Source organism: Petromyzon marinus, chromosome 37 (genome assembly GCF_048934315.1).
Source record: "Petromyzon marinus isolate PM22_M1 ecotype Great Lakes invasive population chromosome 37, UKy_Petmar_22M1.pri1.0, whole genome shotgun sequence".
Lineage (NCBI taxonomy): Eukaryota > Metazoa > Chordata > Hyperoartia > Petromyzontiformes > Petromyzontidae > Petromyzon > Petromyzon marinus.
Genome location: NC_133703.1, coordinates 20,888,113 through 20,913,651, shown reverse-complemented (window position 1 = coordinate 20,913,651; position 25,539 = coordinate 20,888,113). Strand labels below are relative to the sequence as shown.

The window sequence follows — 25,539 nt, the reverse complement described above, 5'->3', positions numbered from 1 at the left end:
CCATTAAAGTGACATCTCATCCACATTAGGGGTCATCACAAAAAACACACGACTCGAAAGAAATGGCCCAGTGGCCTAATGGATAAGGCACCATCTTCCGGAACTGGGGATTGTGGGTTCGAGTCCAATCTGGGTCTTTTATGTTTTGGTAAAAATTCAACGATCATCATTCTTATTCAAATCACAATTTGATTTCCATTCAATTACCTTGGCATAATTTACCTCCCCTATTTTCAAGAAAATGTCCCAAGTATCCTGATATAATTCTGCTTGTTGAGATATCCTTCAACGATGAGGACTCCAGACTGATTTTGTCTCACCCAATGCGTTCGAACAACACTCGGCAGGTCACAACACTTTTCTCTCGGCTTCTTCCACGCACTCCTCGAATTTGGATGTCCATCCTACGATATCAATTCTAATAACCTTGCTAATTTCCAAAAATTTGTCAACTCCTTTCGACTCCAACTTTGATTTTAGTGCTGCTCACCATATGAAATGTTGGGCTATTGGATCTGTGCTCAGCAACCATAACGATTGCAAACAAGCGTTTTGTCCAGACCACGCATATTCCTTTGAGTAAAATTGGCAACTGGCAAAATGTCATCTCATGGAGATGCCGGGGATTGAACCCGGGGCCTCACACATGCGAAGCGTGCGCTCTACCACTGAGCTACATCCCCATTCTGGTGCTAACTGGGCGCAGTTCCATCCAGGTATGGGCTGAAACTTCGTCATCAGCTTCTTCCTCTCCCTTGTCACCCCACTCACTCTCCTGTTGGCCCTGGGCCCTGTACCCATCGAGTCTGCAGAGTCCAAGCAAAATGTATTGCTTTGAAACAAATAGAAATAAAAAGCATACATGTGGATGGATACTCTAATGCTTTCTCAATGTATTTATTCTTCGAAGTATTAACTTCGGAAATAAAAGTGTTCTGGATACTTGTAAATATTTGTTATCATCTCCAGATGTTTAAGTAAACCATGTTATCACTGTGTTCATCGTGAGTTATACAAATAGCATGATCCAGAAATCACCACAAATTCGTCCTAAGATATCCTTCATATAGGGTAATATTTTCGAGCGTTAATGTGCACCCCTATTACAGGGACATGGACACAGCCAATTGATCTTGGAATTCAACCTTTTTTGAGGATAATGGAATAAAATGAAAGCTTACAACATGGAGATGCCGGGGATTGAACCCGGGGCCTCACACATGCAAAGCGTGCGCTCAACCACTGAGCTACATCCCCACCACACTGGCACCGTCTGAACCCAGTAACGTGACCTCGTTGTGTAAGGGGGCTATCGGAGTCATGGCCTGAGTTGAAGAATCTACTCGGAAATCTCGCAGATCTGTTACTTTTCCCGGTTGTTAGATAGCGGAACTTGGAAGCAAGTATTGCCGGGGCAACTTCCGCGGACCATTAAAGTGACATCTCAAGAAATGGCCCAGTGGCCTAATGGATAAGGCACCAGCTTCCGGAGCTGGGGATTGTGGGTTCGAGTCCCATCTGGGTCTTTTGTGTTTTGGTAAAAATTCAACGATCATCTTTCTTATTCAAATCACAATTTGATTTCCATTCAATTACCTTGGCATAATTTACCTCCCCTATTTTCAAGAAAATTTCCCAAGTATCCTGATATAATTCTGCTTGTTGAGATATCCTTCAACGATGAGGACTCCAGACTGATTTTGTCTCACCCAATGCGTTCGACCAACACTCGGCAGGTCACAACACTTTTCTCTCGGTTTCTTCCACGCACTCCTCGAATTTCGATGTCCATCCTACGATATCAAGTCTAATAACCTTGCTAATTTCCAAAAAATTGTCAACTCTTATCGACTCCAACTTTGATTGCAGTGCTGCTCACCATATGAAATGTTGGGCTATTGGATCTGTGCTCAGCAACCATAACGATTGCAAACAAGCGTTTTGTCCAGACCACGCATATTCCTTTGAGTAAAATTGGCAACTGGCAAAATATCATCTCATGGAGATGCCGGGGATTGAACCCGGGGCCTCACACATGCGAAGCGTGCGCTCTACCACTGAGCTACATCCCCATCCTGGTGCTACCTGGGCGCAGTTCCATCCAGGTATGGGCTGAAACTTCGTCATCAGCTTCTTCCTCTCCCTTGTCACCCCACTCACTCTCCTGTTGGCCCTGGGCCCTGTACCCATCGAGTCTGCAGAGTCCAAGCAAAATGTATTGCTTTGAAACTAAAATAAATAACAAGCATAAATGTGGATGGATACTCTAATGCTTTCTCAATTTATTTATTCTTCGAAGTATTAACTTCGGAAATAAAAGTGTTCTGGATACTTGTAAATATTTGTTATCATCTCCAGATGTTTAAGTAAACCATTTGATCATTGTGTTCATCGTGAGTTATACAAATAGCATGATCCAGAAATCACCACAAATTCATCCTAAGGTATCCTTCATATAGGGTAATATTTTCGAGCGTTAATGTGCACCCCTATTACAGGGACATGGACACAGCCAATTGATCTTGGAATTCAACCTTTTTTGAGGATAATGGAATAAAATGAAAGCTTACAACATGGAGATGCCGGGGATTGAACCCGGGGCCTCACACATGCAAAGCGTGCGCTCTACCACTGAGCTACATCCCCACCACACTGGCACAGTCTGAACCCAGTAACGTGACCTCGTTGTGTAAGGGGGCTATCGGAGTCATGGCCTGAGTTGAAGAATCTACTCGGAAATCTCGCAGATCTGTTACTTTTCCCGGTTGTTAGATAGCGGAACTTGGAAGCAAGTATTAACGGGGCAACTTCCGCGGACCATTAAAGTGACATCTCATCCACATTAGGGGTCATCACAAAAATACACACGACTCGAAAGAAATGGCCCAGTGGCCTAATGGATAAGGCACCATCTTCCGGACCTGGGGATTGTGGGTTCGAGTCCAATCTGGGTCTTTTATGTTTTGGTAAAAATTCAACGATCATCATTCTTATTCAAATCACAATTTGATTTCCATTCAATTACCTTGGCATAATTTACCTCCCCTATTTTCAAGAAAATGTCCCAAGTATCCTGATATAATTCTGCTTGTTGAGATATCCTTCAACGATGAGGACTCCAGACTGATTTTGTCTCACCCAATGCGTTCGAACAACACTCGGCAGGTCACAACACTTTTCTCTCGGCTTCTTCCACGCACTCCTCGAATTTGGATGTCCATCCTACGATATCAATTCTAATAACCTTGCTAATTTCCAAAAATTTGTCAACTCCTTTCGACTCCAACTTTGATTTTAGTGCTGCTCACCATATGAAATGTTGGGCTATTGGATCTGTGCTCAGCAACCATAACGATTGCAAACAAGCGTTTTGTCCAGACCACGCATATTCCTTTGAGTAAAATTGGCAACTGGCAAAATGTCATCTCATGGAGATGCCGGGGATTGAACCCGGGGCCTCACACATGCGAAGCGTGCGCTCTACCACTGAGCTACATCCCCATTCTGGTGCTAACTGGGCGCAGTTCCATCCAGGTATGGGCTGAAACTTCGTCATCAGCTTCTTCCTCTCCCTTGTCACCCCACTCACTCTCCTGTTGGCCCTGGGCCCTGTACCCATCGAGTCTGCAGAGTCCAAGCAAAATGTATTGCTTTGAAACAAATAGAAATAAAAAGCATACATGTGGATGGATACTCTAATGCTTTCTCAATGTATTTATTCTTCGAAGTATTAACTTCGGAAATAAAAGTGTTCTGGATACTTGTAAATATTTGTTATCATCTCCAGATGTTTAAGTAAACCATGTTATCACTGTGTTCATCGTGAGTTATACAAATAGCATGATCCAGAAATCACCACAAATTCGTCCTAAGATATCCTTCATATAGGGTAATATTTTCGAGCGTTAATGTGCACCCCTATTACAGGGACATGGACACAGCCAATTGATCTTGGAATTCAACCTTTTTTGAGGATAATGGAATAAAATGAAAGCTTACAACATGGAGATGCCGGGGATTGAACCCGGGGCCTCACACATGCAAAGCGTGCGCTCAACCACTGAGCTACATCCCCACCACACTGGCACCGTCTGAACCCAGTAACGTGACCTCGTTGTGTAAGGGGGCTATCGGAGTCATGGCCTGAGTTGAAGAATCTACTCGGAAATCTCGCAGATCTGTTACTTTTCCCGGTTGTTAGATAGCGGAACTTGGAAGCAAGTATTGCCGGGGCAACTTCCGCGGACCATTAAAGTGACATCTCAAGAAATGGCCCAGTGGCCTAATGGATAAGGCACCAGCTTCCGGAGCTGGGGATTGTGGGTTCGAGTCCCATCTGGGTCTTTTGTGTTTTGGTAAAAATTCAACGATCATCTTTCTTATTCAAATCACAATTTGATTTCCATTCAATTACCTTGGCATAATTTACCTCCCCTATTTTCAAGAAAATTTCCCAAGTATCCTGATATAATTCTGCTTGTTGAGATATCCTTCAACGATGAGGACTCCAGACTGATTTTGTCTCACCCAATGCGTTCGACCAACACTCGGCAGGTCACAACACTTTTCTCTCGGTTTCTTCCACGCACTCCTCGAATTTCGATGTCCATCCTACGATATCAAGTCTAATAACCTTGCTAATTTCCAAAAAATTGTCAACTCTTATCGACTCCAACTTTGATTGCAGTGCTGCTCACCATATGAAATGTTGGGCTATTGGATCTGTGCTCAGCAACCATAACGATTGCAAACAAGCGTTTTGTCCAGACCACGCATATTCCTTTGAGTAAAATTGGCAACTGGCAAAATATCATCTCATGGAGATGCCGGGGATTGAACCCGGGGCCTCACACATGCGAAGCGTGCGCTCTACCACTGAGCTACATCCCCATCCTGGTGCTACCTGGGCGCAGTTCCATCCAGGTATGGGCTGAAACTTCGTCATCAGCTTCTTCCTCTCCCTTGTCACCCCACTCACTCTCCTGTTGGCCCTGGGCCCTGTACCCATCGAGTCTGCAGAGTCCAAGCAAAATGTATTGCTTTGAAACTAAAATAAATAACAAGCATAAATGTGGATGGATACTCTAATGCTTTCTCAATTTATTTATTCTTCGAAGTATTAACTTCGGAAATAAAAGTGTTCTGGATACTTGTAAATATTTGTTATCATCTCCAGATGTTTAAGTAAACCATTTGATCATTGTGTTCATCGTGAGTTATACAAATAGCATGATCCAGAAATCACCACAAATTCATCCTAAGGTATCCTTCATATAGGGTAATATTTTCGAGCGTTAATGTGCACCCCTATTACAGGGACATGGACACAGCCAATTGATCTTGGAATTCAACCTTTTTTGAGGATAATGGAATAAAATGAAAGCTTACAACATGGAGATGCCGGGGATTGAACCCGGGGCCTCACACATGCAAAGCGTGCGCTCTACCACTGAGCTACATCCCCACCACACTGGCACAGTCTGAACCCAGTAACGTGACCTCGTTGTGTAAGGGGGCTATCGGAGTCATGGCCTGAGTTGAAGAATCTACTCGGAAATCTCGCAGATCTGTTACTTTTCCCGGTTGTTAGATAGCGGAACTTGGAAGCAAGTATTAACGGGGCAACTTCCGCGGACCATTAAAGTGACATCTCATCCACATTAGGGGTCATCACAAAAATACACACGACTCGAAAGAAATGGCCCAGTGGCCTAATGGATAAGGCACCATCTTCCGGACCTGGGGATTGTGGGTTCGAGTCCAATCTGGGTCTTTTATGTTTTGGTAAAAATTCAACGATCATCATTCTTATTCAAATCACAATTTGATTTCCATTCAATTACCTTGGCATAATTTACCTCCCCTATTTTCAAGAAAATTTCCCAAGTATCCTGATATAATTCTGCTTGTTGAGATATCCTTCAACGATGAGGACTCCAGACTGATTTTGTCTCACCCAATGCGTTCGACCAACACTCGGCAGGTCACAACACTTTTCTCTCGGCTTCTTCCACGCACTCCTCGAATTTCGATGTCCATCCTACGATATCAAGTCTAATAACCTTGCTAATTTCCAAAAAATTGTCAACTCTTATCGACTCCAACTTTGATTGCAGTGCTGCTCACCATATGAAATGTTGTGCTATTGGATCTGTGCTCAGCAACCATAACGATTGCAAACAAGCGTTTTGTCCAGACCACGCATATTCCTTTGAGTAAAATTGGCAACTGGCAAAATGTCATCTCATGGAGATGCCGGGGATTGAACCCGGGGCCTCACACATGCGAAGCGTGCGCTCTACCACTGAGCTACATCCCCATCCTGGTGCTACCTGGGCGCAGTTCCATCCAGGTATGGGCTGAAACTTCGTCATCAGCTTCTTCCTCTCCCTTGTCACCCCACTCACTCTCCTGTTGGCCCTGGGCCCTGTACCCATCGAGTCTGCAGAGTCCAAGCAAAATGTATTGCTTTGAAACTAAAATAAATAACAAGCATAAATGTGGATGGATACTCTAATGCTTTCTCAATTTATTTATTCTTCGAAGTATTAACTTCGGAAATAAAAGTGTTCTGGATACTTGTAAATATTTGTTATCATCTCCAGATGTTTAAGTAAACCATTTGATCATTGTGTTCATCGTGAGTTATACAAATAGCATGATCCAGAAATCACCACAAATTCATCCTAAGGTATCCTTCATATAGGGTAATATTTTCGAGCGTTAATGTGCACCCCTATTACAGGGACATGGACACAGCCAATTGATCTTGGAATTCAACCTTTTTTGAGGATAATGGAATAAAATGAAAGCTTACAACATGGAGATGCCGGGGATTGAACCCGGGGCCTCACACATGCAAAGCGTGCGCTCTACCACTGAGCTACATCCCCACCACACTAGCACAGTCTGAAGCCAGTAACGTGACCTCGTTGTGTAAGGGGGCTATCGGAGTCATGGCCTGAGTTGAAGAATCTACTCGGAAATCTCGCAGATCTGTTACTTTTCCCGGTTGTTAGATAGCGGAACTTGGAAGCAAGTATTAACGGGGCAACTTCCGCGGACCATTAAAGTGACATCTCATCCACATTAGGGGTCATCACAAAAAACACACGACTCGAAAGAAATGGCCCAGTGGCCTAATGGATAAGGCACCATCTTCCGGAACTGGGGATTGTGGGTTCGAGTCCAATCTGGGTCTTTTATGTTTTGGTAAAAATTCAACGATCATCATTCTTATTCAAATCACAATTTGATTTCCATTCAATTACCTTGGCATAATTTACCTCCCCTATTTTCAAGAAAATGTCCCAAGTATCCTGATATAATTCTGCTTGTTGAGATATCCTTCAACGATGAGGACTCCAGACTGATTTTGTCTCACCCAATGCGTTCGAACAACACTCGGCAGGTCACAACACTTTTCTCTCGGCTTCTTCCACGCACTCCTCGAATTTGGATGTCCATCCTACGATATCAATTCTAATAACCTTGCTAATTTCCAAAAATTTGTCAACTCCTTTCGACTCCAACTTTGATTTTAGTGCTGCTCACCATATGAAATGTTGGGCTATTGGATCTGTGCTCAGCAACCATAACGATTGCAAACAAGCGTTTTGTCCAGACCACGCATATTCCTTTGAGTAAAATTGGCAACTGGCAAAATGTCATCTCATGGAGATGCCGGGGATTGAACCCGGGGCCTCACACATGCGAAGCGTGCGCTCTACCACTGAGCTACATCCCCATTCTGGTGCTAACTGGGCGCAGTTCCATCCAGGTATGGGCTGAAACTTCGTCATCAGCTTCTTCCTCTCCCTTGTCACCCCACTCACTCTCCTGTTGGCCCTGGGCCCTGTACCCATCGAGTCTGCAGAGTCCAAGCAAAATGTATTGCTTTGAAACAAATAGAAATAAAAAGCATACATGTGGATGGATACTCTAATGCTTTCTCAATGTATTTATTCTTCGAAGTATTAACTTCGGAAATAAAAGTGTTCTGGATACTTGTAAATATTTGTTATCATCTCCAGATGTTTAAGTAAACCATGTTATCACTGTGTTCATCGTGAGTTATACAAATAGCATGATCCAGAAATCACCACAAATTCGTCCTAAGGTATCCTTCATATAGGGTAATATTTTCGAGCGTTAATGTGCACCCCTATTACAGGGACATGGACACAGCCAATTGATCTTGGAATTCAACCTTTTTTGAGGATAATGGAATAAAATGAAAGCTTACAACATGGAGATGCCGGGGATTGAACCCGGGGCCTCACACATGCAAAGCGTGCGCTCAACCACTGAGCTACATCCCCACCACACTGGCACCGTCTGAACCCAGTAACGTGACCTCGTTGTGTAAGGGGGCTATCGGAGTCATGGCCTGAGTTGAAGAATCTACCCGGAAATCTCGCAGATCTGTTACTTTTCCCGGTTGTTAGATAGCGGAACTTGGAAGCAAGTATTACCGGGGCAACTTCCGCGGACCATTAAAGTGACATCTCATCCACATTAGGGTCATCACAAAAAACACACGAATCGAAAGAAATGGTCCAGTGGCCTAATGGATAAGGCACCAGCTTCTGGAGCTGGGGATTGTGGGTTCGAGTCCCATCTGGGTCTTTTGTGTTTTGGCAAAAATTCAACGATCATCTTTCTTATTCAAATCACAATTTGATTTCCATTCAATTACCTTGGCATAATTTATCTCCCCTATTTTCAAGAAAATTTCCCAAGTATCCTGATATAATTCTGCTTGATGAGATATCCTTCAACGATGAGGACTCCAGACTGATTTTGTCTCACCCAATGCGTTCGACCAACACTCGGCAGGTCACAACACTTTTATCTCGGCTTCTTCCACGCACTCCTCGAATTTGGATGTCCATCCTACGATATCAAGTCTAATAACCTTGCTAATTTCCAAAAAATTGTCAACTCTTATCGACTCCAACTTTGATTGTAGTGCTGCTCACCATATGAAATGTTGGGCTATTGGATCTGTGCTCAGCAACCATAACGATTGCAAACAAGCGTTTTGTCCAGACCACGCATATTCCTTTGAGTAAAATTGGCAACTGGCAAAAGGTCATCTCATGGAGATGCCGGGGATTGAACCCAGGGCGTCACACATGCGAAGCGTGCGCTCTACCACTGAGCTACATCCCCATTCTGGTGCTAACTGGGCGCAGTTCCATCCAGGTATGGGCTGAAACTTCGTCATCAGCTTCTTCCTCTCCCTTGTCACCCCACTCACTCTCCTGTTGGCCCTGGGCCCTGTACCCATCGAGTTTGCAGAGTCCAAGCAAAATGTATTGCTTTGAAACAAATAGAAATAAAAAGCATACATGTGGATGGATACTCGAATGTTTTTTAATAATTTATTTTTCGAAGTATTATCTTCGGAAATAAAAGTGTTCTGGATACTTGTAAATATTTGTTATCATCTCCAGATGTTTAAGTAAACCATTTGATCACTGTGTTCATCGTGAGTTATACAAATAGCATGATTCAGAAATCACCACAAATTCATCCTAAGGTATCCTTCATATAGGGTAATATTTTCGAGCGTTAATGTGCACCCCTATTACAGGGACATGGACACAGCCAATTGATCTTGGAATTCAACCTTTTTTGAGGATAATGGAATAAAATGAAAGCTTACAACATGGAGATGCCGGGGATTGAACCCGGGGCCTCACACATGCAAAGCGTGCGCTCTACCACTGAGCTACATCCCCACCACACTGGCACAGTCTGAACCCAGTAACGTGACCTCGTTGTGTAAGGGGGCTATTGGAGTCATGGCCTGAGTTGAAGAATCTACTCGGAAATCTCGCAGATCTGTTACTTTTCCCGGTTGTTAGATAGCGGAACGTGGAAGCAAGTATTACCGGGGCAACTTCCGCGGACCATTAAAGTGACATCTCATCCACATTAGGGGTCATCACAAAAAACACACGACTCGAAAGAGATGGCCCAGTGGCCTAATGGATAAGGCACCAGCTTCCGGAGCTGGGGGTTGTGGGTTCGAGTCCCCATCTGGGGCTTTTGTGTTTTGGTAAAAATTCAACGATCATCTTTCTTATTCAAATCACAATTTTATTTCCATTCAATTACCTTGGCATACTTTACCTCCCCTATTTTCAAGAAAATGTCCCAAGTATCCTGATATAATTCTGCTTGTTGAGATATCCTTCAACGATGAGGACTCCAGACTGATTTTGTCTCACCCAATGCGTTCGACCAACACTCGGCAGGTCACAACACTTTTCTCTCGGCTTCTTCCACGCACTCCTCGAATTTGGATGTCCATCCTACGATATCAAGTCTAATAACCTTGCTAATTTCCAAAAAATTTTCAACTCTTTTCGACTCCAACTTTGATTGTAGTGCTGCTCACCATATGAAATGTTGGGCTATTGGATCTGTGCTCAGCAACCATAACGATTGCAAACAAGCGTTTTGTCCAGACCACGACTATTCCTTTGAGTAAAATTGGCAACTGGCAAAATGTCATCTCATGGAGATGCCGGGGATTGAACCCGGGGCCTCACACATGCGAAGCATGCGCTCTACCACTGAGCTACATCCCCATTCTGGTGCTGACTGGGCGCAGTTCCATCCATGTATGGGCTGAAACTTCGTCATCAGCTTCTTCCTCTCCCTTGTCACCCCACTCACTCTCCTGTTGGCCCTGGGCCCTGTACCCATCGAGTTTGCAGAGTCCAAGCAAAATGTATTGCTTTGAAACAAATAGAAATAACAAGCATAAATGTGAATGGATACTCTAATGCTTTCTCAATTTATTTATTCTTCGAAGTATTAACTTCGGAAATAAAAGTGTTCTGGATACTTGTAAATATTTGTTATCCTCTCCAGATGTTTAAGTAAACCATTTGATCACTGTGTTCATCGTGAGTTATACAAATAGCATGATCCAGAAATCACCACAAATTCATCCTAAGGTATCCTTCATATAGGGTAATATTTTCGAGCGTTAATGTGCACCCCTATTACAGGGACATGGACACAGCCAATTGATCTTGGAATTCAACCTTTTTTGAGGATAATGGAATAAAATGAAAGCTTACAACATGGAGATGCCGGGGATTGAACCCGGGGCCTCACACATGCAAAGCATGCGCTCTACCACTGAGCTACATCCCCACCACACTGGCACAGTCTGAACCCAGTAACGTGACCTCGTTGTGTAAGGGGGCTATTGGAGTCATGGCCTGAGTTGAAGAATCTACTCGGAAATCTCGCAGATCTGTTACTTTTCCCGGTTGTTAGATAGCGGAACGTGGAAGCAAGTATTACCGGGGCAACTTCCGCGGACCATTAAAGTGACATCTCATCCACATTAGGGGTCATCACAAAAAACACACGACTCGAAAGAAATGGCCCAGTGGCCTAATGGATAAGGCACCAGCTTCTGGAGCTGGGGGTTGTGGGTTCGAGTCCCCATCTGGGGCTTTTGTGTTTTGGTAAAAATTCAACGATCATCTTTCTTATTCAAATCACAATTTTATTTCCATTCAATTACCTTGGCATACTTTACCTCCCCTATTTTCAAGAAAATGTCCCAAGTATCCTGATATAATTCTGCTTGTTGAGATATCCTTCAACGATGAGGACTCCAGACTGATTTTGTCTCACCCAATGCGTTCGACCAACACTCGGCAGGTCACAACACTTTTCTCTCGGCTTCTTCCACGCACTCCTCGAATTTGGATGTCCATCCTACGATATCAAGTCTAATAACCTTGCTAATTTCCAAAAATTTGTCAACACTTATCGACTCCAAATTTGATTGTAGTGCTGCTCACCACATGAAATGTTGGGCTATTGAATCTGTGCTCAGCAACCATAACGATTGCAAACAAGCGTTTTGTCCAGACCACGCATATTCCTTTGAGTAAAATTGGCAACTGGCAAAATGTCATCTCATGGAGATGCCGGGGATTGAACCCGGGGCCTCACACATGCGAAGCGTGCACTCTACCACTGAGCTACATCCCCATTCTGGTGCTAACTGGGCGCAGTTCCATCCAGGTATGGGCTGAAACTTCGTCATCAGCTTCTTCCTCTCCCTTGTCACCCCACTCACTCTCCTGTTGGCCCTGTGCCCTGTACCCATCGAGTCTGCAGAGTCCAAGCAAAATGTATTGCTTTGAAACTAAAATAAATAACAAGCATGAATGTGGATGGATACTCTAATGCTTTCTCAATTTATTTATTCTTCGAAGTATTAACTTCGGAAATAAAAGTGTTCTGGATACTTGTAAATATTTGTTATCCTCTCCAGATGTTTAAGTAAACCATTTGATCACTGTGTTCATCGTGAGTTATACAAATAGCATGATCCAGAAATCACCACAAATTCATCCTAAGGTATCCTTCATATAGGGTAATATTTTCGAGCGTTAATGTGCACCCCTATTACAGGGACATGGACACAGCCAATTGATCTTGGAATTCAACCTTTTTTGAGGATAATGGAATAAAATGAAAGCTTCCAACATGGAGATGCCGGGGATTGAACCCGGGGCCTCACACATGCAAAGCGTGCGCTCTACCACTGAGCTACATCCCCACCACACTGGCACCGTCTGAACCCAGTAACGTGACCTCGTTGTGTAAGGGGGCTATTGGAGTCATGGCCTGAGTTGAAGAATCTACTCGGAAATCTCGCAGATCTGTTACTTTTCCCGGTTGTTAGATAGCGGAACGTGGAAGCAAGTATTACCGGGGCAACTTCCGCGGACCATTAAAGTGACATCTCATCCACATTAGGGGTCATCACAAAAAACACACGACTCAAAAGAAATGGCCCAGTGGCCTAATGGATAAGGCACCAGCTTCTGGAGCTGGGGGTTGTGGGTTCGAGTCCCATCTGGGGCTTTTGTGTTTTGGTAAAAATTCAACGATCATCTTTCTTATTCAAATCACAATTTTATTCCCATTCAATTACCTTGGCATACTTTACCTCCCCTATTTTCAAGAAAATGTCCCAAGTATCCTGATATAATTCTGCTTGTTGAGATATCCTTCAACGATGAGGACTCCAGACTGATTTTGTCTCACCCAATGCGTTCGACCAACACTCGGCAGGTCACAACACTTTTCTCTCGGCTTCTTCCACGCACTCCTAGAATTTGGATGTCCATCCTACGATATCAAGTCTAATAACCTTGCTAATTTCCAAAAATTTGTCAACACTTATCGACTCCAAATTTGATTGTAGTGCTGCTCACCACATGAAATGTTGGGCTATTGGATCTGTGCTCAGCAACCATAACGATTGCAAACAAGCGTTTTGTCCAGACCACGCATATTCCTTTGAGTAAAATTGGCAACTGGCAAAATGTCATCTCATGGAGATGCCGGGGATTGAACCCGGGGCCTCACACATGCGAAGCGTGCGCTCTACCACTGAGCTACATCCCCATTCTGGTGCTAACTGGGCGCAGTTCCATCCAGGTATGGGCTGAAACTTCGTCATCAGCTTCTTCCTCTCCCTTGTCACCCCACTCACTCTCCTGTTGGCCCTGGGCCCTGTACCCATCGAGTCTGCAGAGTCCAAGCAAAATGTATTGCTTTGAAACTAAAATAAATAACAAGCATAAATGTGGATGGATACTCTAATGCTTTCTCAATTTATTTATTCTTCGAAGTATTAACTTCGGAAATAAAAGTGTTCTGGATACTTGTAAATATTTGTTATCCTCTCCAGATGTTTAAGTAAACCATTTGATCACTGTGTTCATCGTGAGTTATACAAATAGCATGATCCAGAAATCACCACAAATTCATCCTAAGGTATCCTTCATATAGGGTAATATTTTCGAGCGTTAATGTGCACCCCTATTACAGGGACATGGACACAGCCAATTGATCTTGGAATTCAACCTTTTTTGAGGATAATGGAATAAAATGAAAGCTTCCAACATGGAGATGCCGGGGATTGAACCCGGGGCCTCACACATGCAAAGCGTGCGCTCTACCACTGAGCTACATCCCCACCACACTGGCACCGTCTGAACCCAGTAACGTGACCTCGTTGTGTAAGGGGGCTATTGGAGTCATGGCCTGAGTTGAAGAATCTACTCGGAAATCTCGCAGATCTGTTACTTTTCCCGGTTGTTAGATAGCGGAACGTGGAAGCAAGTATTACCGGGGCAACTTCCGCGGACCATTAAAGTGACATCTCATTAACATTAGGGGTCATCACAAAAAACACACGACTCAAAAGAAATGGCCCAGTGGCCTAATGGATAAGGCACCAGCTTCTGGAGCTGGGGGTTGTGGGTTCGAGTCCCATCTGGGGCTTTTGTGTTTTGGTAAAAATTCAACGATCATCTTTCTTATTCAAATCACAATTTTATTTCCATTCAATTACCTTGGCATACTTTACCTCCCCTATTTTCAAGAAAATGTCCCAAGTATCCTGATATAATTCTGCTTGTTGAGATATCCTTCAACGATGAGGACTCCAGACTGATTTTGTCTCACCCAATGCGTTCGACCAACACTCGGCAGGTCACAACACTTTTCTCTCGGCTTCTTCCACGCACTCCTCGAATTTGGATGTCCATCCTACGATATCAAGTCTAATAACCTTGCTAATTTCCAAAAATTTGTCAACACTTATCGACTCCAAATTTGATTGTAGTGCTGCTCACCACATGAAATGTTGGGCTATTGGATCTGTGCTCAGCAACCATAACGATTGCAAACAAGCATTTTGTCCAGACCACGCATATTCCTTTGAGTAAAATTGGCAACTGGCAAAATGTCACCTCATGGAGATGCCGGGGATTGAACCCGGGGCCTCACACATGCGAAGCGTGCGCTCTACCACTGAGCTACATCCCCATTCTGGTGCTAACTGGGCGCAGTTCCATCCAGGTATGGGCTGAAACTTCGTCATCAGCTTCTTCCTCTCCCTTGTCACCCCACTCACTCTCCTGTTGGCCCTGGGCCCTGTACCCATCGAGTCTGCAGAGTCCGAGCAAAATGTATTGCTTTGAAACTAAAATAAATAACAAGCATAAATGTGGATGGATACTCTAATGCTTTCTCAATTTATTTATTCTTCGAAGTATTAACTTCGGAAATAAAAGTGTTCTGGATACTTGTAAATATTTGTTATCCTCTCCAGATGTTTAAGTAAACCATTTGATCACTGTGTTCATCGTGAGTTATACAAATAGCATGCTCCAGAAATCACCACAAATTCATCCTAAGGTATCCTTCATATAGGGTAATATTTTCGAGCGTTAATGTGCACCCCTATTACAGGGACATGGACACAGCCAATTGATCTTGGAATTCAACCTTTTTTGAGGATAATGGAATAAAATGAAAGCGTCCAACATGGAGATGCCGGGGATTGAACCCGGGGCCTCACACATGCAAAGCGTGCGCTCTACCACTGAGCTACATCCCCACCACACTGGCACCGTCTGAACCCAGTAACGTGACCTCGTTGTGTAAGGGGGCTATTGGAGTCATGGCCTGAGTTGAAGAATCTACTCGGAAATCTCGCAGATCTGTTACTTTTCCCGGTTGTTAGATAGCGGAACGTGGAAGCAAGTATTACCGGGGCAACTTCCGCGGACCATTAAAGTGACATCTCATCCACATTAGGGGTCATCACAAAAAACACACGACTCAAAAGAAATGGCCCAGTGGCCTAATGGATAAGGCACCAGCTTCTGGAGCTGGGGGTTGTGGGTTCGAGTCCCATCTGGGGCTTTTGTGTTTTGGTAAAAATTCAACGATCATCTTTCTTATTCAAATCACAATTTTATTTCCATTCAATTACCTTGGCATACTTTACCTCCCCTATTTTCAAGAAAATGTCCCAAGTATCCTGATATAATTCTGCTTGTTGAGATATCCTTCAACGATGAGGACTCCAGACTGATTTTGTCTCACCCAATGCGTTCGACCAACACTCGGCAGGTCACAACAATTTTCTCTCGGCTTCTTCCACGCACTCCTCGAATTTGGATGTCCATCCTACGATATCAAGTCTAATAACCTTGCTAATTTCCAAAAATTTGTCAACACTTATCGACTCCAAATTTGATTGTAGTGCTGCTCACCACATGAAATGTTGGGCTATTGGATCTGTGCTCAGCAACCATAACGATTGCAAACAAGCGTTTTGTCCAGACCACGCATATTCCTTTGAGTAAAATTGGCAACTGGCAAAATGTCATCTCATGGAGATGCCGGGGATTGAACCCGGGGCCTCACACATGCGAAGCGTGCGCTCTACCACTGAGCTACATCCCCATTCTGGTGCTAACTGGGCGCAGTTCCATCCAGGTATGGGCTGAAACTTTGTCATCAGCTTCTTCCTCTCCCTTGTCACCCCACTCACTCTCCTGTTGGCCCTGGGCCCTGTACCCATCGAGTCTGCAGAGTCCAAGCAAAATGTATTGCTTTGAAACTAAAATAAATAACAAGCATAAATGTGGATGGATACTCTAATGCTTTCTCAATTTATTTATTCTTCGAAGTATTAACTTCGGAAATAAAAGTGTTCTGGATACTTGTAAATATTTGTTATCCTCTCCAGATGTTTAAGTAAACCATTTGATCACTGTGTTCATCGTGAGTTATACAAATAGCATGATCCAGAAATCACCACAAATTCATCCTAAGGTATCCTTCATATAGGGTAATATTTTCGAGCGTTAATGTGCACCCCTATTACAGGGACATGGACACAGCCAATTGATCTTGGAATTCAACCTTTTTTGAGGATAATGGAATAAAATGAAAGCATACAACATGGAGATGCCGGGGATTGAACCCGGGGCCTCACACATGCAAAGCGTGCGCTCTACCACTGAGCTACATCCCCACCACACTGGCACCGTCTGAACCCAGTAACGTGACCTCGTTGTGTAAGGGGGCTATCGGAGTCATGGCCTGAGTTGAAGAATCTACTCGGAAATCTCGCAGATCTTTTCTTTTTCCCGGTTGTTAGATATCGGCACTTGGAAGCAAGTATTACCGGGGCAACTTCCGCGGACCATTAAAGTGACATCTCATCCACATTAGGGGTCATCACAAAAAACACACGACTCGAAAGAAATGGCCCAGTGGCCTAATGGATAAGGCACCAGCCTCCGGAGCTGGGGATTGTGGGTTCGAGTCCCATCTGGGTCTTTTGTGTTTTGGTAAAAATTCAACGATCATCTTTCTTATTAAAATCACAATTTGATTTCCATTCAATTACCTTGGCATAATTTACCTCCCCTATTTTCAAGAAAATGTCCCAAGTATCCTGATATAATTCTGCTTGTTGAGATATCCTTTAACGATGAGGACTCCAGACTGATTTTGTCTCACCCAATGCGTTCGACCAACACTCGGCAGGTCACAACACTTTTCTCTCGGCTTCTTCCACGCACTCCTCGAATTTGGATGTCCATCCTACGATATCAAGTCTAATAACCTTGCTAATTTCCAAAAATTTGTCAACACTTATCGACTCTAAATTTGATTGTAGTGCTGCTCACCACATGAAATGTTGGGCTATTGGATCTGTGCTCAGCAACCATAACGATTGCAAACAAGCGTTTTGTCCAGACCACGCATATTCCTTTGAGTAAAATTGGCAACTGGCAAAATGTCATCTCATGGAGATGCCGGGGATTGAACCCGGGGCCTCACACATGCGAAGCGTGCGCTCTACCACTGAGCTACATCCCCATTCTGGTGCTAACTGGGCGCAGTTCCATCCAGGTATGGGCTGAAACTTCGTCATCAGCTTCTTCCTCTCCCTTGTCACCCCACTCACTCTCCTGTTGGCCCTGGGCCCTGTACCCATCGAGTCTGCAGAGTCCAAGCAAAATGTATTGCTTTGAAACTAAAATAAATAACAAGCATAAATGTGGATGGATACTCTAATGCTTTCTCAATTTATTTATTCTTCGAAGTATTAACTTCGGAAATAAAAGTGTTCTGGATACTTGTAAATATTTGTTATCCTCTCCAGATGTTTAAGTAAACCATTTGATCACTGTGTTCATCGTGAGTTATACAAATAGCATGATCCAGAAATCACCACAAATTCATCCTAAGGTATCCTTCATATAGGGTAATATTTTCGAGCGTTAATGTGCACCCCTATTACAGGGACATGGACACAGCCAATTGATCTTGGAATTCAACCTTTTTTGAGGATAATGGAATAAAATGAAAGCGTCCAACATGGAGATGCCGGGGATTGAACCCGGGGCCTCACACATGCAAAGCGTGCGCTCTACCACTGAGCTACATCCCCACCACACTGGCACCGTCTGAACCCAGTAACGTGACCTCGTTGTGTAAGGGGGCTATTGGAGTCATGGCCTGAGTTGAAGAATCTACTCGGAAATCTCGCAGATCTGTTACTTTTCCCGGTTGTTAGATAGCGGAACGTGGAAGCAAGTATTACCGGGGCAACTTCCGCGGACCATTAAAGTGACATCTCATCCACATTAGGGGTCATCACAAAAAACACACGACTCAAAAGAAATGGCCCAGTGGCCTAATGGATAAGGCACCAGCTTCTGGAGCTGGGGGTTGTGGGTTCGAGTCCCATCTGGGGCTTTTGTGTTTTGGTAAAAATTCAACGATCATCTTTCTTATTCAAATCACAATTTTATTTCCATTCAATTACCTTGGCATACTTTACCTCCCCTATTTTCAAGAAAATGTCCCAAGTATCCTGATATAATTCTGCTTGTTGAGATATCCTTCAACGATGAGGACTCCAGACTGATTTTGTCTCACCCAATGCGTTCGACCAACACTCGGCAGGTCACAACAATTTTCTCTCGGCTTCTTCCACGCACTCCTCGAATTTGGATGTCCATCCTACGATATCAAGTCTAATAACCTTGCTAATTTCCAAAAATTTGTCAACACTTATCGACTCCAAATTTGATTGTAGTGCTGCTCACCACATGAAATGTTGGGCTATTGGATCTGTGCTCAGCAACCATAACGATTGCAAACAAGCGTTTTGTCCAGACCACGCATATTCCTTTGAGTAAAATTGGCAACTGGCAAAATGTCATCTCATGGAGATGCCGGGGATTGAACCCGGGGCCTCACACATGCGAAGCGTGCGCTCTACCACTGAGCTACATCCCCATTCTGGTGCTAACTGGGCGCAGTTCCATCCAGGTATGGGCTGAAACTTTGTCATCAGCTTCTTCCTCTCCCTTGTCACCCCACTCACTCTCCTGTTGGCCCTGGGCCCTGTACCCATCGAGTCTGCAGAGTCCAAGCAAAATGTATTGCTTTGAAACTAAAATAAATAACAAGCATAAATGTGGATGGATACTCTAATGCTTTCTCAATTTATTTATTCTTCGAAGTATTAACTTCGGAAATAAAAGTGTTCTGGATACTTGTAAATATTTGTTATCCTCTCCAGATGTTTAAGTAAACCATTTGATCACTGTGTTCATCGTGAGTTATACAAATAGCATGATCCAGAAATCACCACAAATTCATCCTAAGGTATCCTTCATATAGGGTAATATTTTCGAGCGTTAATGTGCACCCCTATTACAGGGACATGGACACAGCCAATTGATCTTGGAATTCAACCTTTTTTGAGGATAATGGAATAAAATGAAAGCATACAACATGGAGATGCCGGGGATTGAACCCGGGGCCTCACACATGCAAAGCGTGCGCTCTACCACTGAGCTACATCCCCACCACACTGGCACCGTCTGAACCCAGTAACGTGACCTCGTTGTGTAAGGGGGCTATCGGAGTCATGGCCTGAGTTGAAGAATCTACTCGGAAATCTTGCAGATCTTTTCTTTTTCCCGGTTGTTAGATATCGGCACTTGGAAGCAAGTATTACCGGGGCAACTTCCGCGGACCATTAAAGTGACATCTCATCCACATTAGGGGTCATCACAAAAAACACACGACTCGAAAGAAATGGCCCAGTGGCCTAATGGATAAGGCACCAGCCTCCGGAGCTGGGGATTGTGGGTTCGAGTCCCATCTGGGTCTTTTGTGTTTTGGTAAAAATTCAACGATCATCTTTCTTATTAAAATCACAATTTGATTTCCATTCAATTACCTTGGCATAATTTACCTCCCCTATTTTCAAGAAAATGTCCCAAGTATCCTGATATAATTCTGCTTGTTGAGATATCCTTTAACGATGAGGACTCCAGACTGATTTTGTCTCACCCAATGCGTTCGACCAACACTCGGCAGGTCACAACACTTTTCTCTCGGCTTCTTCCACGCACTCCTCGAATTTGGATGTCCATCCTACGATATCAAGTCTAATAACCTTGCTAATTTCCAAAAATTTGTCAACACTTATCGACTCTAAATTTGATTTTAGTGCTGCTCACCACATGAAATGTTGGGCTATTGGATCTGTGCTCAGCAACCATAACGATTGCAAACAAGCGTTTTGTCCAGACCACGCATATTCCTTTGAGTAAAATTGGCAACTGGCAAAATGTCATCTCATGGAGATGCCGGGGATTGAACCCGGGGCCTCACACATGCGAAGCGTGCGCTCTACCACTGAGCTACATCCCCATTCTGGTGCTAACTGGGCGCAGTTCCATCCAGGTATGGGCTGAAACTTCGTCATCAGCTTCTTCCTCTCCCTTGTCACCCCACTCACTCTCCTGTTGGCCCTGGGCCCTGTACCCATCGAGTCTGCAGAGTCCAAGCAAAATGTATTGCTTTGAAACTAAAATAAATAACAAGCATAAATGTGGATGGATACTCTAATGCTTTCTCAATTTATTTATTCTTCGAAGTATTAACTTCGGAAATAAAAGTGTTCTGGATACTTGTAAATATTTGTTATCCTCTCCAGATGTTTAAGTAAACCATTTGATCACTGTGTTCATCGTGAGTTATACAAATAGCATGATCCAGAAATCACCACAAATTCATCCTAAGGAATCCTTCATATAGGGTAATATTTTCGAGCGTTAATGTGCACCCCTATTACAGGGACATGGACACAGCCAATTGATTTTGGAAGTCAACCTTTGTTGGAAAAATGAATAAGATAAACGCTTTCAACATGGAGATGGCTGGGATTGAACCCAGGGCCTCACATATGCAAAGCGTGCACTCTACCACTGAGCTACATCCCCATTCCCCATTCCCCATTCTGGTGCTACCTGGGCGCAGTTCCATCCAGGTATGGGCTGAAACTTCGTCATCAGCTTCTTCCTCTCCCTTGTCACCCCACTCATTCTCCTGTTGGCCCTGGGCCCTGTACCCATCGAGTCTGCAGAGTCCGAGCAAAATGTATTGCTTTGAAACTAAAATAAATAACAAGCATAAATGTGAATGGATACTCTAATGCTTTCTCAATTTATTTATTCTTCGAAGTATTAACTTCGGAAATAAAAGTGTTCTGGATACTTGTAAATATTTGTTATCATCTCCAGATGTTTAAGTAAACCATTTGATCACTGTGTTCATCGTGAGTTATACAAATAGCATGATCCAGAAATCACCACAAATTCATCCTAAGGTATCCTTCATATAGGGTAATATTTTCGAGCGTTAATGTGCACCCCTATTACAGGGACATGGACACAGCCAATTGATCTTGGAATTCAACTTTTTTTGAGGATAATGGAATAAAATGAAAGCTTACAACATGGAGATGCCGGGGATTGAACCCGGGGCCTCACACATGCAAAGCGTGCGCTCTACCACTGAGCTACATCCCCACCACACTGGCACCGTCTGAACCCAGTAACGTGACCTCGTTGTGTAAGGGGGCTATCGGGGTCATGGCCTGAGTTGAAGAATCTACTCGGAAATCTCGCAGATCTGTTACTTTTCCCGGTTGTTAGATAGCGGAACTTGGAAGCAAGTATTACCGGGGCAACTTCCGCGGACCATTAGAGTGACATCTCATGCACATTAGGGGTCATCACAAAAAACACACGACTGGAAAAAAATGGCCCAGTGGCCTAATGGATAAGGCACCTGCTTCCGGAGCTGGGGATTGTGGGTTCGTGTTCCAACTGGGTCTTTTGTGTTTTGGTAAAAATTCAACGATCATCTTTCTTATTCAAATCACAATTTGATTTCCATTCAATTACCTTGGCATAATTTACCTCCCCTATTTTCAAGAAAATGTCCCAAGTATCCTGATATAATTCCGCTTGTTGAGATATCCTTCAACGATGAGGACTCCAGACTGATTTTGTCTCACCCAATGCGTTCGACCAACACTCGGCAGGTCACAACACTTTTCTCTCGGCTTCTTCCACGCACTCCTCGAATTTGGATGTCCATCCTACGATATCAAGTCTAATAACCTTGCTAATTTCCAAAAATGTGTCAACTCTTATCGACTCCAACTTTGATTGCAGTGCTGCTCACCACATGAAATGTTGGGCTATTGGATCTGTGCTCAGCAACCATAACGATTGCAAACAAGCGTTTTGTCCAGACCACGCATATTCCTTTGAGTAAAATTGGCAACTGGCAAAATGTCATCTCATGGAGATGCCGGGGATTGAACCCGGGGCCTCACACATGCAAAGCATGCGCTCTACCACTGAGCTACATCCCCACCACACTGTAACAGTCTGAACCCAGTTATAGTGACCTCGTTGTGTAAGGGGGCTATCGGAGTCATGGCCTGAGTTGAAGAATCTACTCGGAAATCTCGCAGATCTGCTACTTTTCCTGGTTGTTAGATAGCGGAACTTGGAAGCAAGTATTACCGGGGCAACTTCCGCGGACCATTAAAGTGACATCTCATGCACATTAGGGGTCATCACAAAAAACACACGGCTCGAAAGAAATGGCCCAGTGGCCTAATGGATAAGGCACCAGCTTCCGGAGCTGGGGATTGTGGGTTCGAGTCCCATCTGGGTCTTTTGTGTCTTGGTAAAAATTCAACGATCATCTTTCTTATTCAAATCACAATTTGATTTCCATTCAATTACCTTGGCATAATTTACCTCCCCTATTTTCAAGAAAATTTCCCAAGTATCCTGATATAATTCTGCTTGATGAGATATCCTTCAACGATGAGGACTCCAGACTGATTTTTTCTCACCCAATGCGTTCGACCAACACTCGGCAGGTCACAACACTTTTATCTCGGCTTCTTCCACGCACTCCTCGAATTTGGATGTCCATCCTACGATATCAAGTCTAATAACCTTGCTAATTTCCAAAAAATTGTCAACTCTTATCGACTCCAACTTTGATTGTAGTGCTGCTCACCATATGAAATGTTGGGCTATTGGATCTGTGCTCAGCAACCATAACTATTGCAAACAAGCGTTTTGTCCAGACCACGCATATTCCTTTGAGTAAAATTGGCAACTGGCAAAATGGCATCTCATGGAGATGCCGGGGATTGAACCCGGGGCCTCACACATGCGAAGCGTGCGCTCTACCACTGAGCTACATCCCCATTCTGGTGCTAACTGGGCGCAGTTCCATCCAGGTATGGGCTGAAACTTCGTCATCAGCTTCTTCCTCTCCCTTGTCACCCCACTCACTCTCCTGTTGGCCCTGGGCCCTGTACCCATCGAGTCTGCAGAGTCCGAGCAAAATGTATTGCTTTGAAACTAAAATAAATAACAAGCATAAATGTGAATGGATACTCTAATGCTTTCTCAATTTATTTATTCTTCAAAGTATTAACATCGGAAATAAAAGTGTTCTGGATACTTGTAAATATTTGTTATCCTCTCCAGATGTTTAAGTAAACCATTTGATCACTGTGTTCATCGTGAGTTATACAAATAGCATGATCCAGAAATCACCACAAATTCATCCTAAGGTTTCCTTCATTTAGGGTAATATTTTCGAGCGTTAATGTACACCCCTATTACAGGGACATGGACACAGCCAATTGATCTTGGAATTCAACCTTTTTTGAGGATAATGGAATAAAATGAAAGCTTACAACATGGAGATGCCGGGGATTGAACCCGGGGCCTCACACATGCAAAGCGTGCGCTCTACCACTGAGCTACATCCCCATTCTGGCTTTTGCTGGGCGCAGTTCCACCCAGGTACGGAGTGAAACTTCGTCAGCAGCTTTTTCCTATTCCCTTGTCACCCCACTCACTCTCTTGTTGGCCCTGGGCCCTGTACCCATCGAGTCTGCACAGAGTTCGAGCAATATGTATTTCTTTGAAACAAAAAGAAATAACAAGAATACATGTGGATGGATACTATAATGCTATCCCAATTAATTTATTCTTCACATTTAATTCGGAAATAAAAGTTATGGATACTTTAAGCACTTGTTTTCATCTCCAAATGTTGAAGTAAACCATTTGATCACTACGTTTCGATCGCAACACAAGCAAATCGTCATCAGGTGGGACATCCACAGCAAGAAAAAACTGCTGAAGTATCGGCTTCATCCACGCACTGTTCGAATTTGGAAGTCCATGCTGCGATATCAAATCTAATAACGTTTCTAATTTCTATAAATATGTTAACTCTTATATACTACAACTTTGGTTGCATTGCTGTTTATTGTTGACCGTATGACATGTTGGGCTTCTGGATCTGTGCTCTGCAACCATAAAGAATGAAAACAAAGAGCATTTTGTCCAGGCCTCGCATATTCCTTTTGTGTAAATTTTTGCACTGGCAAAATGTCACCACGTGGAGATGCCGGGGATTGAACCCGGGGCCTCACACATGCGAAGCGTGCGCTCTACCACTGAGCTACATCCCCACCACATTAGCCCACTCTAAACCCAGTAACGTGACCTCGTTGTGTAAGGGGGCTATCGGGGTCATGGCCTGAGTTGAAGAATCTACTCGGAAATCTCGCAGATCTGTTCTTTATACCGGTTGTTAGATAGCGGCACTTGGAAGCGAGCATTTCCCGGGCTACTTGAGAAGACCATGAAAGTGACATTTCATGCAGATTAGGAGTCATCACAAAAAACACACGAATTGATGAATATGGCCCAGTGGCATAATGGATAAGGCACCAGCTTCTGGAGCTGGGAATTGTGGGTTCGAGTGCCATCTGGGGCTTTTGTGTTTTGGTCAAAATTCAACGATCATCTTTCTTCTTCAAATTACAAGTTGATTTCCCATTCAATTAACTAGGCATAATTGATCTCTACTTTTCTAAAGAAAAATTTCCAAGTATCCTGATATAATTCCGATCGTTGAGTTATCCTTCAACGAAGAGGACTCCAGAATGATTTTTATCTCACCCACTCTGTTCAACCACCACTTGGCAGGTCACAACACTTTTCTCTCGGCTTCTTCCCCGCACTGCTCGAATTTGGACGTCATGCTACGATATCAAGTCTCATAGCATTTCTAATTTCTATCAATATGTTAACTCTTAACGACAACAACTTTGATTGGGGTGCAGTTCCTTGCTGACCGTGTGATACGTTGGGCTTCTGGATCTGTGCTCCACAACCATAATGAATGAAAACAAGGAGGCGTTTTGTCCAGGCCAGGCATATTCCGTCGAATAAAATTGGCCACTGGCAAAATGTC

At 43.7% G+C, this 25,539-nt stretch overlaps 46 non-coding genes across 46 annotated transcripts; 12 read left to right on the top strand and 34 right to left on the bottom strand.

Moving 5' to 3' along the window:
* Positions 1 to 611: 611 nt before the first annotated feature.
* On the bottom strand, positions 612 to 683 carry TRNAA-CGC (transfer RNA alanine (anticodon CGC)). Its single transcript has one exon. It is a non-coding gene; the product is annotated as a tRNA-Ala (tRNA).
* A 502-nt stretch (positions 684 to 1,185) lies between these two features.
* On the bottom strand, positions 1,186 to 1,257 carry TRNAA-UGC (transfer RNA alanine (anticodon UGC)). Its single transcript has one exon. It is a non-coding gene; the product is annotated as a tRNA-Ala (tRNA).
* A 196-nt stretch (positions 1,258 to 1,453) lies between these two features.
* Positions 1,454 to 1,526, top strand: TRNAR-CCG (transfer RNA arginine (anticodon CCG)). The gene has a single exon. It is a non-coding gene; the product is annotated as a tRNA-Arg (tRNA).
* A 474-nt stretch (positions 1,527 to 2,000) lies between these two features.
* Positions 2,001 to 2,072, bottom strand: TRNAA-CGC (transfer RNA alanine (anticodon CGC)). The gene has a single exon. It is a non-coding gene; the product is annotated as a tRNA-Ala (tRNA).
* A 502-nt stretch (positions 2,073 to 2,574) lies between these two features.
* On the bottom strand, positions 2,575 to 2,646 carry TRNAA-UGC (transfer RNA alanine (anticodon UGC)). Its single transcript has one exon. It is a non-coding gene; the product is annotated as a tRNA-Ala (tRNA).
* A 783-nt stretch (positions 2,647 to 3,429) lies between these two features.
* TRNAA-CGC (transfer RNA alanine (anticodon CGC)) lies at positions 3,430 to 3,501 on the bottom strand. The gene has a single exon. It is a non-coding gene; the product is annotated as a tRNA-Ala (tRNA).
* Positions 3,502 to 4,003: 502 nt separating this feature from the next.
* TRNAA-UGC (transfer RNA alanine (anticodon UGC)) lies at positions 4,004 to 4,075 on the bottom strand. Its single transcript has one exon. It is a non-coding gene; the product is annotated as a tRNA-Ala (tRNA).
* A 196-nt stretch (positions 4,076 to 4,271) lies between these two features.
* TRNAR-CCG (transfer RNA arginine (anticodon CCG)) lies at positions 4,272 to 4,344 on the top strand. The gene has a single exon. It is a non-coding gene; the product is annotated as a tRNA-Arg (tRNA).
* A 474-nt stretch (positions 4,345 to 4,818) lies between these two features.
* On the bottom strand, positions 4,819 to 4,890 carry TRNAA-CGC (transfer RNA alanine (anticodon CGC)). The gene has a single exon. It is a non-coding gene; the product is annotated as a tRNA-Ala (tRNA).
* Positions 4,891 to 5,392: 502 nt separating this feature from the next.
* TRNAA-UGC (transfer RNA alanine (anticodon UGC)) lies at positions 5,393 to 5,464 on the bottom strand. The gene has a single exon. It is a non-coding gene; the product is annotated as a tRNA-Ala (tRNA).
* Positions 5,465 to 6,247: 783 nt separating this feature from the next.
* Positions 6,248 to 6,319, bottom strand: TRNAA-CGC (transfer RNA alanine (anticodon CGC)). The gene has a single exon. It is a non-coding gene; the product is annotated as a tRNA-Ala (tRNA).
* Positions 6,320 to 6,821: 502 nt separating this feature from the next.
* On the bottom strand, positions 6,822 to 6,893 carry TRNAA-UGC (transfer RNA alanine (anticodon UGC)). The gene has a single exon. It is a non-coding gene; the product is annotated as a tRNA-Ala (tRNA).
* A 782-nt stretch (positions 6,894 to 7,675) lies between these two features.
* Positions 7,676 to 7,747, bottom strand: TRNAA-CGC (transfer RNA alanine (anticodon CGC)). The gene has a single exon. It is a non-coding gene; the product is annotated as a tRNA-Ala (tRNA).
* Positions 7,748 to 8,249: 502 nt separating this feature from the next.
* TRNAA-UGC (transfer RNA alanine (anticodon UGC)) lies at positions 8,250 to 8,321 on the bottom strand. The gene has a single exon. It is a non-coding gene; the product is annotated as a tRNA-Ala (tRNA).
* Positions 8,322 to 8,555: 234 nt separating this feature from the next.
* On the top strand, positions 8,556 to 8,628 carry TRNAQ-CUG (transfer RNA glutamine (anticodon CUG)). Its single transcript has one exon. It is a non-coding gene; the product is annotated as a tRNA-Gln (tRNA).
* A 474-nt stretch (positions 8,629 to 9,102) lies between these two features.
* Positions 9,103 to 9,174, bottom strand: TRNAA-CGC (transfer RNA alanine (anticodon CGC)). Its single transcript has one exon. It is a non-coding gene; the product is annotated as a tRNA-Ala (tRNA).
* A 500-nt stretch (positions 9,175 to 9,674) lies between these two features.
* On the bottom strand, positions 9,675 to 9,746 carry TRNAA-UGC (transfer RNA alanine (anticodon UGC)). The gene has a single exon. It is a non-coding gene; the product is annotated as a tRNA-Ala (tRNA).
* A 235-nt stretch (positions 9,747 to 9,981) lies between these two features.
* On the top strand, positions 9,982 to 10,055 carry TRNAR-CCG (transfer RNA arginine (anticodon CCG)). The gene has a single exon. It is a non-coding gene; the product is annotated as a tRNA-Arg (tRNA).
* A 474-nt stretch (positions 10,056 to 10,529) lies between these two features.
* TRNAA-CGC (transfer RNA alanine (anticodon CGC)) lies at positions 10,530 to 10,601 on the bottom strand. Its single transcript has one exon. It is a non-coding gene; the product is annotated as a tRNA-Ala (tRNA).
* A 502-nt stretch (positions 10,602 to 11,103) lies between these two features.
* TRNAA-UGC (transfer RNA alanine (anticodon UGC)) lies at positions 11,104 to 11,175 on the bottom strand. Its single transcript has one exon. It is a non-coding gene; the product is annotated as a tRNA-Ala (tRNA).
* A 235-nt stretch (positions 11,176 to 11,410) lies between these two features.
* Positions 11,411 to 11,484, top strand: TRNAQ-CUG (transfer RNA glutamine (anticodon CUG)). Its single transcript has one exon. It is a non-coding gene; the product is annotated as a tRNA-Gln (tRNA).
* Positions 11,485 to 11,958: 474 nt separating this feature from the next.
* TRNAA-CGC (transfer RNA alanine (anticodon CGC)) lies at positions 11,959 to 12,030 on the bottom strand. The gene has a single exon. It is a non-coding gene; the product is annotated as a tRNA-Ala (tRNA).
* A 502-nt stretch (positions 12,031 to 12,532) lies between these two features.
* Positions 12,533 to 12,604, bottom strand: TRNAA-UGC (transfer RNA alanine (anticodon UGC)). The gene has a single exon. It is a non-coding gene; the product is annotated as a tRNA-Ala (tRNA).
* A 235-nt stretch (positions 12,605 to 12,839) lies between these two features.
* Positions 12,840 to 12,912, top strand: TRNAQ-CUG (transfer RNA glutamine (anticodon CUG)). Its single transcript has one exon. It is a non-coding gene; the product is annotated as a tRNA-Gln (tRNA).
* A 474-nt stretch (positions 12,913 to 13,386) lies between these two features.
* TRNAA-CGC (transfer RNA alanine (anticodon CGC)) lies at positions 13,387 to 13,458 on the bottom strand. The gene has a single exon. It is a non-coding gene; the product is annotated as a tRNA-Ala (tRNA).
* A 502-nt stretch (positions 13,459 to 13,960) lies between these two features.
* On the bottom strand, positions 13,961 to 14,032 carry TRNAA-UGC (transfer RNA alanine (anticodon UGC)). The gene has a single exon. It is a non-coding gene; the product is annotated as a tRNA-Ala (tRNA).
* Positions 14,033 to 14,267: 235 nt separating this feature from the next.
* TRNAQ-CUG (transfer RNA glutamine (anticodon CUG)) lies at positions 14,268 to 14,340 on the top strand. The gene has a single exon. It is a non-coding gene; the product is annotated as a tRNA-Gln (tRNA).
* A 474-nt stretch (positions 14,341 to 14,814) lies between these two features.
* Positions 14,815 to 14,886, bottom strand: TRNAA-CGC (transfer RNA alanine (anticodon CGC)). The gene has a single exon. It is a non-coding gene; the product is annotated as a tRNA-Ala (tRNA).
* A 502-nt stretch (positions 14,887 to 15,388) lies between these two features.
* TRNAA-UGC (transfer RNA alanine (anticodon UGC)) lies at positions 15,389 to 15,460 on the bottom strand. The gene has a single exon. It is a non-coding gene; the product is annotated as a tRNA-Ala (tRNA).
* Positions 15,461 to 15,695: 235 nt separating this feature from the next.
* TRNAQ-CUG (transfer RNA glutamine (anticodon CUG)) lies at positions 15,696 to 15,768 on the top strand. The gene has a single exon. It is a non-coding gene; the product is annotated as a tRNA-Gln (tRNA).
* Positions 15,769 to 16,242: 474 nt separating this feature from the next.
* On the bottom strand, positions 16,243 to 16,314 carry TRNAA-CGC (transfer RNA alanine (anticodon CGC)). The gene has a single exon. It is a non-coding gene; the product is annotated as a tRNA-Ala (tRNA).
* A 502-nt stretch (positions 16,315 to 16,816) lies between these two features.
* TRNAA-UGC (transfer RNA alanine (anticodon UGC)) lies at positions 16,817 to 16,888 on the bottom strand. Its single transcript has one exon. It is a non-coding gene; the product is annotated as a tRNA-Ala (tRNA).
* Positions 16,889 to 17,123: 235 nt separating this feature from the next.
* TRNAR-CCG (transfer RNA arginine (anticodon CCG)) lies at positions 17,124 to 17,196 on the top strand. The gene has a single exon. It is a non-coding gene; the product is annotated as a tRNA-Arg (tRNA).
* A 474-nt stretch (positions 17,197 to 17,670) lies between these two features.
* On the bottom strand, positions 17,671 to 17,742 carry TRNAA-CGC (transfer RNA alanine (anticodon CGC)). The gene has a single exon. It is a non-coding gene; the product is annotated as a tRNA-Ala (tRNA).
* A 502-nt stretch (positions 17,743 to 18,244) lies between these two features.
* TRNAA-UGC (transfer RNA alanine (anticodon UGC)) lies at positions 18,245 to 18,316 on the bottom strand. Its single transcript has one exon. It is a non-coding gene; the product is annotated as a tRNA-Ala (tRNA).
* A 235-nt stretch (positions 18,317 to 18,551) lies between these two features.
* Positions 18,552 to 18,624, top strand: TRNAQ-CUG (transfer RNA glutamine (anticodon CUG)). Its single transcript has one exon. It is a non-coding gene; the product is annotated as a tRNA-Gln (tRNA).
* A 474-nt stretch (positions 18,625 to 19,098) lies between these two features.
* Positions 19,099 to 19,170, bottom strand: TRNAA-CGC (transfer RNA alanine (anticodon CGC)). The gene has a single exon. It is a non-coding gene; the product is annotated as a tRNA-Ala (tRNA).
* Positions 19,171 to 19,672: 502 nt separating this feature from the next.
* Positions 19,673 to 19,744, bottom strand: TRNAA-UGC (transfer RNA alanine (anticodon UGC)). The gene has a single exon. It is a non-coding gene; the product is annotated as a tRNA-Ala (tRNA).
* Positions 19,745 to 19,979: 235 nt separating this feature from the next.
* On the top strand, positions 19,980 to 20,052 carry TRNAR-CCG (transfer RNA arginine (anticodon CCG)). The gene has a single exon. It is a non-coding gene; the product is annotated as a tRNA-Arg (tRNA).
* A 474-nt stretch (positions 20,053 to 20,526) lies between these two features.
* TRNAA-CGC (transfer RNA alanine (anticodon CGC)) lies at positions 20,527 to 20,598 on the bottom strand. Its single transcript has one exon. It is a non-coding gene; the product is annotated as a tRNA-Ala (tRNA).
* Positions 20,599 to 21,686: 1,088 nt separating this feature from the next.
* TRNAA-UGC (transfer RNA alanine (anticodon UGC)) lies at positions 21,687 to 21,758 on the bottom strand. The gene has a single exon. It is a non-coding gene; the product is annotated as a tRNA-Ala (tRNA).
* Positions 21,759 to 22,540: 782 nt separating this feature from the next.
* TRNAA-UGC (transfer RNA alanine (anticodon UGC)) lies at positions 22,541 to 22,612 on the bottom strand. The gene has a single exon. It is a non-coding gene; the product is annotated as a tRNA-Ala (tRNA).
* A 236-nt stretch (positions 22,613 to 22,848) lies between these two features.
* Positions 22,849 to 22,921, top strand: TRNAR-CCG (transfer RNA arginine (anticodon CCG)). Its single transcript has one exon. It is a non-coding gene; the product is annotated as a tRNA-Arg (tRNA).
* A 474-nt stretch (positions 22,922 to 23,395) lies between these two features.
* On the bottom strand, positions 23,396 to 23,467 carry TRNAA-CGC (transfer RNA alanine (anticodon CGC)). Its single transcript has one exon. It is a non-coding gene; the product is annotated as a tRNA-Ala (tRNA).
* Positions 23,468 to 23,969: 502 nt separating this feature from the next.
* Positions 23,970 to 24,041, bottom strand: TRNAA-UGC (transfer RNA alanine (anticodon UGC)). Its single transcript has one exon. It is a non-coding gene; the product is annotated as a tRNA-Ala (tRNA).
* A 638-nt stretch (positions 24,042 to 24,679) lies between these two features.
* On the bottom strand, positions 24,680 to 24,751 carry TRNAA-CGC (transfer RNA alanine (anticodon CGC)). The gene has a single exon. It is a non-coding gene; the product is annotated as a tRNA-Ala (tRNA).
* Positions 24,752 to 25,539: the final 788 nt, after the last annotated feature.